We start from the raw sequence: 15,417 nt of genomic DNA, 5'->3' as shown, positions 1-15,417 counted from the left end.
TGCCACATCGCCTCTCCCCTCCACCCCCAGAAGTGGCACCAGTCGTTACTCATGTAAAACTTTCAACACGGGGCTGCACAGGGCAGGCCCTCAGCTCAGGTCAGCAGCCAACTGCGTGAACCTTGAAAGGGGCTCCTCCGGCCCTATCAGGCCTTCAGGTGGCTGCAGCCCCGGCCAACATCTTACCTGCAGTCGCATGACAGGCCTCACCCTAGAACCACCCAGCTAAGCACCCACACCCCCGACTCCCATTTGATAAGTTCTGGAGTAATTTTTTTTGTGTGTGTGTGAGGAAGATCAGCCCTGAGCTAACATCCATGCTAATCCTCCTCTTTTTGCTGAGGAAGACCGGCTCTGAGCTAACATCTATTGCCAATCCTCCTCCTTTTTTTTTTTCCCCCAAAGCCCCAGTAGATAGTTGTATGTCATAGTTGTACATCCTCCTAGTTGCTGTATGTGGGACGCGGCCTCAGCATGGCCGGAGAAGCGATGTGTCAGTGTGCGCCCGGGATCCGAACCCGGGCCGCCAGTAGCGGAGCGCGCGCACTCAACCGCTAAGCCACGGGGTCGGCCCCTGGAGTAATTTCTTACTCATCAGTAGATAACTAAGACACTCTCCAGTCAGGGTCCAGCCCCTCTGGCTGTGTGACTGTGGGCATCTGCACCTCTCTGAGCATACCTGTTTCTCCAGTTCAGACCTTTCTGCTGAACTCCATCAATGCAACCAGCAGCCCCAATTAAGGTCCCTCAGGCATAGGTACTTGGCACGTCCCAGACAATTGTCTGTTAAATCCACTTCCCACCATGGTTCAGGCCCTCCTCGTCTCTCCCTTCAGTTACTGAAACAGCCTCCTCACTGATTCTCCTGCCTCGTATAAGGCTGCAAATAACAAATCCCAAAATACCAGTGGATTACACTAGACAGAAGTGTATTCTCTTTCATGTTCAAGAAGTCCAGCAGCAGTCCATGGTTGGCATGGTGTACCATAGTGCCAGGAACCCAGGCTCTCTCTGTCTGGTTCCTCTGCAGCATGCGGCTTTCATTCCCAAGGTTTCCTCATGGTCTAAAATAGCTGCTTGTGCTCCAGCCATCATATCCACATTCTAGCCATTAGAAAGGAGTAACTGGAGAAAAAGAAAACATCTCTTCCCTTTAAAAAATGTTTGCTTATTTTCCACTGACCACCTCTAACAAGGGAGAAAAGGAAACAGTCTATTTTGAGGGTCACCATGTGCTCAGCTAAAAATACACAAGTTTAGTAATCAGGAGGAATGGGAGATCAGCCACGTGGGATAACAAGCATACTTTGCAGCACCCTACATGCTGCCGTCCAGTAACAGGGTTTTATTATTACTTTGGCTTGTCTGTTCTCCATTATAATACAGCGTACAAAGCTGAGTCTCAGACAGGGGTCACAGGGAGTTGATGGCTGTGTCAGAAGTAGACCCAGAACCTCAGTCCCTCTCCACTCTGGCCTCAGTTTCCTCAACAGGTATTATTCTGTAATTGGGGCAATGAAATAAACACACAACAAAAGAGCCTTCCAGTCTTAAGTTACAAAAGAAATTGAAAACAAATGTTTATAGTTATAACTTCTGAAATAACAAAGGAGGGTGACCCCATGTTTCAAGAAGGCAACTCTTTCCTAGTTCAATTCTTGGAATCAGGAAAAATTATTACACCTTCTTTGCACCTCAGGTTCTGTGCCTCAAACCTGTAGAATAGAGGCCATTTTCTTCCTCGTAAATATACAGCTTTTATTGTTAGGTGATCGTAATGAGAAAGACGGAATATGTTTGAGCTGCTTAGTTTTTTAAAGATGACATAATGTGAAAGAAATGGACCTGAATTTAAGATTTAGTCTTTAGGATATACACAGAATGTTAATGGCGTTGGGAGTGAGTACGAGGGACTTTTCCTGTGGGGTTACATATTTCTGTACCATTTGAACCTTACAATAAGCCTGGACTGCACATGTAAGTGAAAAAACGAAATTTAAAATAAATAAGAGTCTATACTCTCCCTAAATAAAATGATACATGCTCACCATAGAAAATACAGAGGGGTGAGGCCGGCCTGGTGGCGCAAGCGGTTAAGTGCATGCGCTCCGCTGGTGCGGCCCGGGTTCGCCAGTTCGGATCCCGGGCGCGCACCAACACTGCTGTGGTGGTGTCCCATATAAAGTGGAGGAAGATGGGCACGGATGTTAGCTCAGGGCCAGTCTTCCTCAGCAAAAAGAGGAGGATTGGCATCGGATGTTAGCTCAGGGCTAATCTTCCTCACAGACACACAAAAAGAAAATACAGAAATGTACAAAAAGACCATTTTAATTACCCGCAATTTCACCCTTCAGAGAGATCTCCAACATTAATATTTCAGTATGATGCCCTCAATCTTCTTCATACACATACATGTGTATATAGATAGACTGATGGATAGATAGACTGATCAATAGGTGATAGATTTTAAAAACAAACAGGGTCATTCTGGATATAGTTTTTTCCAAGATTTTATTATGAAAAACTTCAGACAGCAAAGCTAAAAGAATTGTTCAGTGTCCATGCACACCCACCACCTGGATTCTCCCATCAACAGTGTACTCGACTCGCTTTATCGCCCAGTTATCCAACTGGAGATAGTTGTTTTCTTTTAGTTATCACAGTGAGGGTGATCTCTTTTGGGGTGCAGTTCTATGAATTTGACATGTAGGGGCGCACGTAACCGCCATGATCAGGATTCAGAACAGTTCCGTCGTCCCCTCAGCTCCCTCAGGCCATCCCTTTATAGGCACACCTTCCCCCACCCCTCGACCCTGGGAACTACTGATCTGTTCTCATCATCATTGTTTTGTCTTTTCTAGAATGTCATATAAACTGAACCACGCAGGATGTAACCTTTTGAGGCTGGCTTCTCTCATCCACATTGTTGTATGCATCAAGAGTTCGTGCCTTCTGACCGCTGAGCAGTAAGTAGTCCGTGGTACGGAGGCACCACAGTCCATTTATCCACTCACCCAATTTGGGTTGTTTCCAGGTTTTGGCAGTTATGTATCGATGTGCTGTCAACATTCTCCCGTAGGTGTTTGTGTGAATGCAAGTTTTCATTTCTCTAGGGTGAATACCCAGGAGTGGGATTACTGGGTCTTTGTGAATTTAGTTTGCACTTGACCGATGGCGAACGATGCTGAGCATCTTTGCACGTGCTTATGTGCCATCTCTATAGCCCCTTGCGTGAAGTGTCTGTTCAACTCTTTTGCCCTTTTTAAAATTGGTTGGTCATTTTGTTTTTCTTTTTTGTTTTTGGCTGAGGAAGATTCGCCCTGAGCTAATATCCATTGCCAATTTTCCCATTTGCTTGAGGAAGACTGGCCCTGAGCTGACATCTGTGCCAGTCTTGCTCTATCTTGTATGTGGGTTGCCGCCATGGCACAGCCCCCGACAAGTGGTGTAGGTCCGTGCCCAGGAACCGAACCCAGGGCGCCGACGCGGAGCATGTCGAACTTAACCCTTATGCCACAGGGCTGAGCCCTGGTTGGTCATTTTTTTACTGTTGAGTTTTAAGAGCTCTTTATGTATTCTGGGAACAAGTCTTGTCAAATACATGATTCGTAAATATTGTCTCTCAGCCCATAACTTGTCTTTTCATTCTCTTACCACTGTCTTGCACAGAGCAAAAGGTTTTGATTTTGATAAAGTCCAATTTATCAATTTTTTTCTTTCATGGATCATGTTTAATAACTCTTTAACCCCAGGTCATGAAGATTTTCTCCTATGTTTTCTTCTAGACGTTTTATAGTTTTAGGTTTTACCTTTAGATCTATGATTCATTTTGAGTTAATTTTAGTATAATGTGTGAGGTTCAGGACAAGGTTCATTTTTTTGCATAGAGGTGCCAGTTGTTCCAGCACCATTGTTGAAAAGACTATCCTTTCTCCACTGAATTGCTTTTGCACCTTTGTCAAAATTAATTGGCCACATTTGTGTGGGTCTATGTCTGGACTCTCTCTTCTGTTCCATTGATCTGTGTGTCCATTCCTCTGACAGCATCACACTCTGATTACTGTTCCAAGTCCTGTCGTAAGTGCTGAAATCAGATAATGTAATTCCTCCAACAAAATTGTTTTAGCTATTCTAGTTTCTCTGCCTTTCCATATAAATTTTAGAATCAGCTTGTCTACAGCCACACAAATTCCTGCTGGGATTTGGTTGGAATGATGTTAAATCTATAGGTCTGGGGCCAGCCCCGTGGTGTAGCGGTTAAGTGCGTGCGCTCCGCTGCTGACGGCCCGGGTTCGGATCCCGGGCGCGCACTAATGCACCGCTTGTCAGGCCATGTTGTGGCGGCGTCCCATATAAAGTGGAGCAAGATAGGCACAGATGTTTGCCCAGGGCCAGTCTTCCTCAGCAAAAAAAAAAAAAGAGAGAGAGAGAGAGGAGGATTGGCATGGATGTTAGCTCAGGGCTGATCTTCCTTATAAAAAAAAAAAATCTATAGGTCAGTTTTAAGGGTTGAATTGTGTCCCCAGAAAGAGATGTTGAAGTCCTAACCTGCACCCAATACGTCACCTCAGAATGTGACTTTATTTGGAAATAGGCCCACTGTAGATGTAACTAGTTAAGATGAGGTCATAGTGGAGTAGGGTGGGTCCCTAATCCAACTTGACTGAGGTCCCTATAACAGAAGAGACACACACGCACAGGGAGAACGCCAGGTGACAACGGAGGCCGACACTGAGCTGTTGTAGCACAAGCCACGGAACATCAAGGATTGAGGGCAAGCCACCAGAAGCTGGGAGAGGCGAGGAAGGATCCTCCCCTAAGGGCTTCAGAGGGAGCACGGGCCCGCTGACACCCTGATTTCAGATCCCTAGCCTCCAGAACTGCGAGACAATAAATTTCTGTTGTTCTAAGCCACCCGCTTTGTGGTCCTTTCTTAGGGCAGCCCTGGGAAACTAATACAACTAGTTTGGGGAGAAACGACATCATTGCTATGCTGAGTCTTCCACTCCGTGGACACGGTAGGTTTCTCTGTTTATTTAGATCTTTGATTTCTTTCATCAACATTTTGTAGTTCTCAGCATAGACATCCTGTGTATGTTTTGTTAAATTTATACCCAAGAATCACTCTTTTTCTTTCTTTCTTTTTGGACCTGTTATAAATAGTGCTGTCTTGACTTTGTTTCCAATTGTTCATTGCTAGTGGATAGAAATACGATTGATTTTTGTATGTTAATCTTGTGCCCTGAGGCCATGATGAACTCGGTTATTACTTCTAAGAGTTCGAGGAGTCTTTAGCATTTCTGATGGTATTTACTCTCGTTGAAAAAAATATATTAATTGCTGTAAAACATTCCATGATACTTCACTCAATTTATTTTACCAATTCCCTTCTGTTGGACATTTATGTTTCATTTTATTATTATTACTATTATTATTAACTATGGAATGAATTTCAGATTCTGGGGTATAAATCTGTGACCTCTTTCTAATTATGTCAGAGGAGAGATTCCTAGAAATGGGATTAGCAAGTCAAAGGGCTGAGCCCTCCTACGTAGTACACATGACTCAGCTGCTTTCCAGAACGGCCAAACCAACTCATTCCCATCAGCCACACGTGAGAAAATTCAGTGCACGGAAACGCTGCCAGCACTGGGAATGATCATTTTAAAGCTCTTTACCATTTGATAGGAGAAAAATAGTGTCTCCCTTGCATTTTATTTTATTTTTTTTTGTGAGGAAGATCAGCCCTTAGCTAACATCTATGCCAATTCTCCTCTTTTTGCTGAGGAAGACTGGCCCTGGGCTAACATCTGTGCCCGTCTTCTTCCACTTTATACGGGACACCGCCACAGCATGGCTTACCAAGCAGTGCATCGGTGTGCGCTCAGGATCCGAACCAGCGAACCCCGGGCCACCAGCAGCGGAGCGCGCGCACTTAACCACCAAGCCACGAGGCCAGCCCATCCCTTGCATTTTAAAGTAATCCTTTCTAAAATGCCAACCTGTCCCACCCCTGCTCAAAACCTTCCATGGCTCCCTAGTACCTTCAGAATCAAGTCCATGCCCCTGGCTGACACTGGGGCACCCCAGTCTCAGCTCCTCTTTACTCCCTTCACTGTCAAATTCTGCTGCTTCCTTTTCATACCCTGTGCCAGGCCCTACAGCATGGCTGGGTATTTCTGAAATCCACTACAAGAGCTCTTTCCCCTCCAAGGCTCTGCCCATGCTGTCTACTCTGCCTGGAACGAAGGTGGCTCACCCTGCCTGCCCCTCCCCAGGGTACCCAAAAGCTACCTAGGAGAGGTTTAGAGCGGCAGATCTGGAGCCAGACTAACTGTGTTCCAGTCCAGCTCTGCTGTGCAGCCTTGGGAAAGTTACTCAACCTCTCTGTGCCTCAGTTACCTCAACTGTAAAATGGCAGTAGGGATAGCAGCCACCTCATAGGGTTGTTGTAAGGATTAAATGAACAAATAAGAGTATGTTAAAGTATGTATATGAACTGTGTCTGGCACTCGGGAAGTATTAATCCCTCTTAGCTTCCACTGTTATTATTGTCATTCATAGCTGCCTCTCCCTGACCTGGCCTGTCACCCATAGGAAACAGCCCACAATGGAATAATCACTGGTCTTATTCCATTGTGCTGCTTCTTAAATGCATGAGCCTTATATTTCTCATCCAAATGAAGCTAATAACCCACACCTGCTTCACAGGCTCACTGTGATGGTTTAAAGAGCTAACAGGTGCCCAAGTGCTCTTTAATGTTGTGCATCACTCCGCGGAGGGTCATCATGTCTCCCCGCCCCCTCCTGGAAGGCAGGAGTGGGAGAGTGATGAGAGCTGCATTTACTGGGCCCCGAGGGCTGTGCGGTCTCATCAGTGCTCACTCTGCGGGGTAGCAGTCAGAGCCCTGGCGGGAAATGCAACCCAACCCAGGCATTAACGGAGGGGCTCTCTACAGGGGCATTGGCAGGTGAAGGGGATCAGTGAGGGATGGTGTGGCACTGGGACCAGCAATGGCAGCAAGACATCGTAAGTCTCGGGGCTAAAAGGGCAAGGGGCAGATGCTGTGTTCCTGAAGCTGCAGTCATGGAGGGACACCAGGGGCCAAGGCAGGGGAAGGAGCACCCCGACATCTCTCCTCTCTGATCTCCTGGGAGTGGGTGCTGCCCAACAGCAAGCCAGCTGGCAAGGGTGCCCAGGGCCGCAGGCCAAGCGGTCAGCCCCCCAGGCACAGAGCCGTCAGAGCAGGGATGGGTGGGGAGGGGAAGGGGCGCATGAAGGGAGGATAACAAAGCAGAGGGGGGCAGGGTTATTCTCCTCCCCCCACACCTCCCATTTTGCAGATGAGAAGATTGAGGCTCAGACATGAAGTAACTTGCCTGCCGTCACAGAGCTGGTCAGGTGGAGCTGGAGAGGAGAGCAAGGCTCCGAGGCGACGGTCCCTCCGCCCCGCCTCCCGGGACAGGCGGCCAGCCCCCAGGGGAGCGCGGGACGCGCGGCGGCCGCACGCACACGCTCCGGTCTCCCTCTCTCCTCCGTTCCTCTCACTTGTCACCTGTCCCATCCTCTCACTCCTGTCCGCCTCCCGTGAAGGCTTTTGGCTCCTGGGTCTCTGTGTCCTTCTCCGCCTACTCTCTGCCCAGTTCTCCGTCTTCCCGTCCCCGCTTTCGGTCTCCGTTTCCACTTCTCTCCGCCTCTCCTAGAGCCGGCGCTGACTGCTGCTCCAGCCCCTGGCGCTCCGCTTCTCCGCGCCGCTCCTCCAGCTTTACCCCGACGCTCCCGTCTCCTCCCCTCCGGCGCCCCCATCCCCGCCCCGGGTACCTCGTCCCGCGCGCCCCGCCCCCTGTGGCCGGCCTGTCCCTCCGCCCCTGCGGCAGGCGCGGTGGCGGGCCGGGGGGCGGGGACAGCAGGCTGGCGCGGCGCCCGGCCTGAGTCACACGCATGAGGCAGCGTGAGTCAGGCGCGGAGGGAAGTCCCTACGGAAGGGGCTTTCGGAGCCGCAATCGAAGCGCAGGGAAAGAGAAAGTGTTCGGAGCGCTCCTTTGACACAGTGACCTTGTGTGAGCCCGAGACGGACACACACCCCGCAACCCACCCGCGGACAACAACACGCACACCCCCGGCCCACCGAGGCGGAGGGCCCTGCCGCCCGGCTCCCAGGTGCGCTCCGGGAGGGTGGGCGCACAGGGACTCCCTCTGCCGGGGCGGGGCGGTGGGGCAGCATCCTGGGTCCCAGCCACTCGGCCAGTCTGTTCCCTGCGCCTCCACAGGGCAGTCCTTCTCCTAGCTGCCAAGTGCCCCAGCCAGCATCACTCACCTGCAGCCAGACCCCAGACCCATTTCCCAACACGAGCTGGGGGCAGCGTGTCAAAGACCCCTTGGGGGTCGACCAGGTCACCTCTTGGAGCCCTGTGGGGTGATAGAAGGAGCTGGGCAACTTGGAGTCCTACAGGTATGAAAGATCCCCTCCCTCGGGCTCTCCTCCTAAGCCTCCGAGATTGGCCTGGAATCAGATCGGCTCCTCTCAATCACACAAATATTTATCGAACACCTATAATAAAAACCAGTGCCAGGCCCTGAAAACCTCGGGATACAACCGAAAACGAAACAGGACAGTGAGCAAAATATGTGGACACCTGCCCTCCAAGAGCCAACACTGCATGGGGGAGACAATAAATAATAAATAAGCAAATGATCTAGACCAGGGCTGTCCAACAGAAATAGTGTGGGAGGCACATATGTAACTGTCGATTTTCTGGTAGCCATATTAAAATGATAAAAAGAAGCACATGAAATTAACTTTAATAATATAGTTTCTTTAATCCAATATACCCAAATATTATCATTTCAACATTGCAATCAACATACAAAAAATTAGTATTTCTACTTTTTTTTTTTGTACTAAGCCTTGGAAATCCAGTGAGGACTTTACACTTGCAGCACATTTCAATTCAGACTTGCCACATTTCAAGTGCTCAGTCGCCACCTGTGCCTAGGGGCCACGGGAATGGGCGGCACAGTCCAGATGTCAGATAAGGGCCAGGGAATTAAAAAGTGGAGCACTTAAGGGAGTAGGGCAGGATTCAGAGAAGTGACCCCTGCAGCTATGCTGAATCCAGGCTCTGCCACTGGCCTTGGCAAGACACCTGACCTTGCTGAGCCCCGGCTTCCTCATCTGTGAAATGGGGACATGATTCCTCCTGTGTGGATTGGAGTGATGCCCACTCATTAAATGTGATTTGTGTCCCCACCCCCTCCAGCTATCTGTAGCAGTGGCCAGGGCACAGCCTCCCAATCACAGAGTCACGTCCCCTCCACCCCGGACACAGTGGCCACCAAGGGCAGCCTAGCCACGCCCCCCACCCCGGCCCTCCATCTTTATCCATTTCTACCCCCTGCTACAGCAAGATACTTCATCTCTTTGGACCTCAGTTTCATGGACCATGTAATGGATACTGCGAGCTCTTGGAAAACAAAGTATGGTAGACTTTTAGGGGGCCAAGCCTCCATGTTAAGCTGGACCCAGGCCAATGCCAAGGTGGGTGGCGGCACCAGGGGCCAACATCACCTTACTGGGAGGGTAAATTCCCTCTTTGGGAACTAGAAGAAGGATTTCTGCCCACAAAAGCCAGCCTGCCCTCAAAGCCCCCTCCCGCCAAGGGCAAAACTGCCAGAAAAAGGGATGCATAGGAACTGTGGACCAGAGAGCAGAGGTGGAGGAGAGAGGGCTCCGAGTCAAGGGGCTGCGGTGGGAGGGGTTCTGGATCACCTTTACACACCTCGCCTCCGGAGCAGGTAGGCCAGCAGGCCCACAAGCCCAAGGGAAGTTGGGGGATCAACAACCAGCCCCTTCCAGCAAGGCTGGGAGTGGGAGATGGGAGCAGGCCCCAAAGTGCCCAGACAAAGGAGGCAGCAGGGTCTGGGCTTGAGATGAAGACCCGCCCTCACCCCACCACGCTCAAGGCTTGGGAACTGGCAGGGGACCCTGGATGGTGACCCAGAAACCTGGCTGTCAGCAGCTCCTGCCTGGCACTGCCCACATCAAGCTCCACTGCTTCCCATTAGGAGTCCTGGCAGCTGCCCACGGGGCAAGCTGGGGTTTTCTCTGCTCACAGGCTCACCCCTCTACCCCTAGAGACCCACCCCAGACTCTCCAAAGCTGCCCAGATCCCAGCAGCTGTACTTCCCACCATCCAGAGCTGAGGTAGGGGTGGGAAGAGGGAGGGGGGCGCCCAAGCCTGGGTTTGCCATCAGGCTCACACAGCCAACCTCCGAGGGCCACTCAGGTATTCTAGTTCCAGAGGGCCACAGACTCCCTGGTGGCTGGGTTCCTGGAAAGTAAGGAAACAAGCCACCTCACTCAATTCACAGTGAGAACTAGGCCTTGGAAGACATAGGACCCCAGGATTGATGGGGTGGAGAAAAGTCCCGGAGGCTGGTGAGCAGGGAATGACGAGGTTTAAGCCAGGTTGGTTAGGAGGGGAGCCGGCCGGGCCCCTCCCCGCCGCCATCTCCTCCGAGCCCGATTCCAGACCAGCAGGCTCGCCCTGCTCCGCCGGCCTCCTCCTCCTCCTCCTCCTCCTCCTCCTCCTCCTCCTCCTCCGCTCTCCCGCCAGTGACTCCCTCCCCTCCCCCACTCCGCCTCTCTCCCCTCCCCCAGCCACCCACTTCCTCCGCCCCTCCCCCAGCCGCTTCGCTCTCATTCAGCTATCCATTCACCAAACTTGCGCTGAGCGCCAAGGCCCCCTTAGCCCCGGTGCGAGGATCTCGGGTGTGGAGAAGAGCAAAACAAAGCCCTGGAGGATTCCGACAAATCCCCAGCCTCGTGCGGGCTCCTCCCCCGACCCCAGCCCACCTCCTGCTCAGCCCAGGCCCCCGCGCTTCGACCTCCGCCCTGCTCTCCTTTCCGTCTCCAGACTGGCCCTGGGCCGGGGGGGGGGGGGGGGGGGGGGGGGGGGGCTGTGACTCCAGCCCGGCGTGCCATGTGCTTCTGGGGTCAGGTGGGCAGCAGCCCCTCCTGCCCATTCCCAGCACGGAGAACCCAGGGCCACACTCTCAGCCCTAAGAAAAGTTCAGGGTGAAAGCTCAGGGGGGCCTGCAGAGGACAGAGCACTCTGTGACCCAGGACACATCTCAACCAGAGCAGTGTCCCCCTGCAGAGGCAGAAGGAACCTGCGGGGACTCACGCAACCCCCAGACGAACCGCCAGTGAGCCTCCCTGCAGCTAGTTGTGGAGGACAGTCACTTTCCAAGGCTCCAGGGGTCACTGTTCCCCTTCGCAGCCGAGGACACAATCCACTTGGAAAGCAGGGAAGGAAGAGAGACAGGAGAAACAGAAGTCAAGAACCATATGAGGCTCCTGGAACCCTGGGTCCTGTTCCAACAGGTGTGACCTGGGTGGGAGCAGGTGGCTAAAGCCACAGGACTTGAGTCCCCAAGTCCCACGGCTGGTTAATGAACTGTCATGGACATCCAATCCCTGTGGGCATGTGGCCTGGGGAGATAAACCCAGCCCAGGGCCTCAAGCCGGACTCCAGAACACACCCCAGCCCCCAGGGGACAGGGTCACGGGCCCCTAGTCGCTGCCCTAATGCTTCCTTCCCCTGGCTCCCAGGGATGGAACCCGCCCGGGCTCTGCAACTGTAAAGCCTGTGTATTTTCAGCCCTTCCTGAGTGAGAGGAGGCGGCATGTGTGGGGGCACTTTACCTGCAGAGCCTGTTGCACTGGATACTGTCAGATAGTTTCTTAGACCAAAGGAAACTATTTTGTTCCATGCAAAGCGTTCATCTTACCCTTGCCTAAAGCACAATCTGGTGAGCTGCCACCAGTGACCAGTCACCAGCCAGGCCGCCCCAGCCAAGGGCCAAGATCGTTGTCAAGTGGCTGCCAGCTCCTGATGATTAAACCAGAGACCAAGGGGAAAAAACAATGTCCCACGATTGGTGGCAAACTATAAAAGGTAAAGGTAACGCCCACTAGAAATGAGCTGTGCGCAGGAGATCACGTGACGATGATGGCGCAGGGATCTTAGCCTAGTGAGGCACAAAACACCTGGCTCTGTAAGGTGCAGAGCCCTGTGTCACTCGCGCTGGGCCACTCCGTCACTCCCGTGATGATCTGCTGAGTTCTTGCCCTTTTCTCTGCCTTGAAGTTTGGGGACAGATCCCCAACCCAATGCCCTGTGGTGTGGCCTTTGCCAACAGAAATCACTTTGGCGGGGCCAGCCCCATAGCGTAGCGGCTAAGTGTGTGCACTCTGCTGCTGGCGGCCAGGGTCCGGATCCTGGGCGCGCACCAATGCACCCCTTCTCAGGCCATGCTGTGGTGGCGTCCCATATAAAGTGGAGGAAGATGGGCACAGATGTTAGCCCAGGGCCAGTGTTCCTCAGCAAAAAGAGGAGGATTGGCATGGATGTTAGCTCAGGGCTGATCTTCCTCACAAAAAAAAAAAAAAAGAAAGAAATCACTTTGCCTAACCCTTCTTCATTCAACACGTTTTTTGAGCTTGAAGACTATGCTCAGCCCCAGGGATACCCCAGGGAATACAACAGATGAAATTTCCTGCTCTGATCAAGCTGGCCTTCCAGCGGGGAGAACCGGACAGAAACCATGATACGTATCACTTTTATAGATAATAATTCAGTAGAAAAGTTAATTATATAGTATGTTAGAGATTGATAAGTGTTACAGGGAAAAAAAAGCATGGTAAAGTGGATGAGGGATTGCAGGGGGAGATGTGCAATTTTAAATAGTATGGACAGGTAATATTGAACACAGCACTGAAGGCAGTGAGAGGGCAAGGCCTGAGGATGTCTAGGGAAAGAGCATGTCAGGCAGTGGGAATGGCAAGTACAAAGGCCCTGGGGTGAGCTCATGCCTAGCAGGTCTGGTGAACATTGAGGAGGCTGGTGGGGTTGAAGCAGAGCAATAGGTAGGAGATGAGGTAGGAGGGCAGACTGCAGGGCCTTGTGGACCTTTGTGGGGACTTTGTTTTTACTCTGTGTGAGATGGGAGCTCCTAGAGGATTTTGAGCAGAGGAGGGACATGCCTTATGTTTTAGGTGGCAAGAGATTTAGTATCGGGAATTAGGTGCTTATAAAACCGTTAGAAGAGCTAGAGGAGCCGGCTCTAGACTGGGCCTCCTGGCACAACACGACTGAACTGCCTGCCTCTGCCCTGATGGGGGGGTGGGAATCAGGAGGCCCCTTTGCCCCCATCCTTGCCTCTTGACCTTCACAAAGCTGGTGACTGGACACTGGATGTGCTGTAGAAAACCCCACGTCTCCACAGCCCACAGCAATATTTCTCTCCCCTTGCTTCCTCCCTCCAAATTTCACTCTTTCTTTGGTGAGACCTAAATCACACCCAAAACTGTAGGTTCAAAGGAGTGTGGGGATGGTACTGAAAGCCAGCCCGCCATGTCTGTCACAGACCCAAGCCCATCCCCATGTCCAATGCTCTGCTGCCCCCACCCCCACTTCTAGGGCTTCCTGGATGGCTCTGCCCCACCCTGGCCCTGCCCTGTGCTCCCCAGGCCCCCATCACAAGCAGGTACACTGGCAAAATTCCCATGTACTTGTCTGTCCCCCCACCCCACCCAAAGTACACCCCTTGAGGACAAGGAATGTAGCTACCTAGTTCAAGGCCACATCCCCAGTGCCTGTCTTGGTGCCTGGAGGGATCCATCTGGCCAGGCTGGGAGAAAGCAGCAAGGCCACCCACCCTGAGAATAGAAGCAGTGGAGGGGAAAGAGGCAAATTGCCAAGCTATTTAACCTCCCTGAGCCTCGGTTTTAACACCTATAAAATGGGGCAACATCATTACCAGCCCCGTAGGGGTGTTGAGGGGTCTGTAAGCACATATGCATTTAGTATGTGCTCATCAACTGCCCCTTTTCCTCAGGTTTTTCTGAAGTTGGAGGGGAGCTAGGCTTTCCTAGGCTACAGCCCTGAAGAAGACCGATAAAGTCCCTGGTGTTCTGAGGCCATGCAGGGTGGGTTGCTGGCTCAGGGCAGGGGGCCAGAGAGGTGCCTGCCTCTTGGGCCCTCCTATTCATAGGAGAGTTTTTCCCTCGAAAGTTGGACGCAGAAGAGGCCCTCCCACTCGAGGCCTGCCAGGCTTCCTGGCAGCAGAGCTTGTGGTCAGCAGGGCCTGGAGGCCTGATCCTGCCAGATGACCAGATGTACTAGTAGCTGGGTGACTCTCCAGAAGAGTGGTCAAACACTGTGCACCAGGGTGACCGACCCCATATCTGGCTTGCCTGGGTCACTCCTGGTTGATTTGGTCCTGGGTCAATCCCAGTTGGAATGGCCCAGGTCATGTTATGCCCATTGCCTTGTCATAACTACTGACAGAGCTCCCTTTTACTCTTAATGTCCTGCTTGTCTGTAATAGCTGGGCATACATATCCTGTGATCCAGGAATTCCTCTCCTAGGCGGGTACCCAACAGAAATTTGCAAGTCTACTCACCAAGACATATTCTAGAACATTCTAGCAGCACTATTTGTAACAGCCCCAAACCAGAAACTACCCAAATGCCCTTTCACAGAACGGATATATAAACTGTGGTACATTCACACCATATAACTATGCAGCAATAGAAAGAACATTCTGCAACCACGTGCAATAACATGGATGAATCTCAGACATAATGTTGAGCAAAGGAAACTGACCCAGAAGAGTATGTAACGTGATTCCATCCATACAGTGCTTGTGTAAGGTGAAGCTAATGGATGCTGTTAGAAGGTGGGATGGTGGTTGCATAAGAGGGGCTGGAAATGTTCTGTTTCGTGATCTGGGTGCTGGTGACACAGGGTGGGTGTTCACTTGATGAAAATGCATTGAGCTGAACACAGGATTTGTGCATTTTCTGTATGTACAGTTTTCATCAGTAAAGGTTTACTTTTAAAAGTATCCTGGTTTGGACAATAAGTTAGACAATTCCGGGGCCAGCCCAGTGGCGTAGCGGTTAAGTTCACATATTCCGCTTCGGCAGCCCGGAGTTCACCAGTTTGGATCCTGGGCGAGGACCTACTCACCACTCATCAAGCCATGCTGTGGCGGCGTCCCATAGAGAAGAGCTACAACTCTACAACTATGATACACAACTATGTACTGGGGCTTTGGGGAGAACAAAAAAGAGAAAGAGGAAGATTGGCAACAGATGTTAGCGCAGGACCAATCGTCCTCAAAAAAAAAGAAAAAGTTAGACAATTCCTGATCCTCTTCTCCGCACATCCTCCCATCTACCTTCCATGTTGGGCTAGACAAACAGAACGTCCTCACAGTTCATTGCCGTGTCTTTTGGAAAAGCTCGACTAACCCAACCAAATGGGAACCATTCACACTGGTCTTTCTCTCTACTCTTCTAAGAGCTGCAGGTGACTCAGAAGCGAGAGGTAAACCCATAGCAGAT

This window comes from Diceros bicornis, chromosome 14 (assembly GCF_020826845.1).
Source record: "Diceros bicornis minor isolate mBicDic1 chromosome 14, mDicBic1.mat.cur, whole genome shotgun sequence".
NCBI classification, from domain to species: Eukaryota; Metazoa; Chordata; class Mammalia; order Perissodactyla; family Rhinocerotidae; genus Diceros; species Diceros bicornis.
This window is presented reverse-complemented; position numbering follows the sequence as displayed.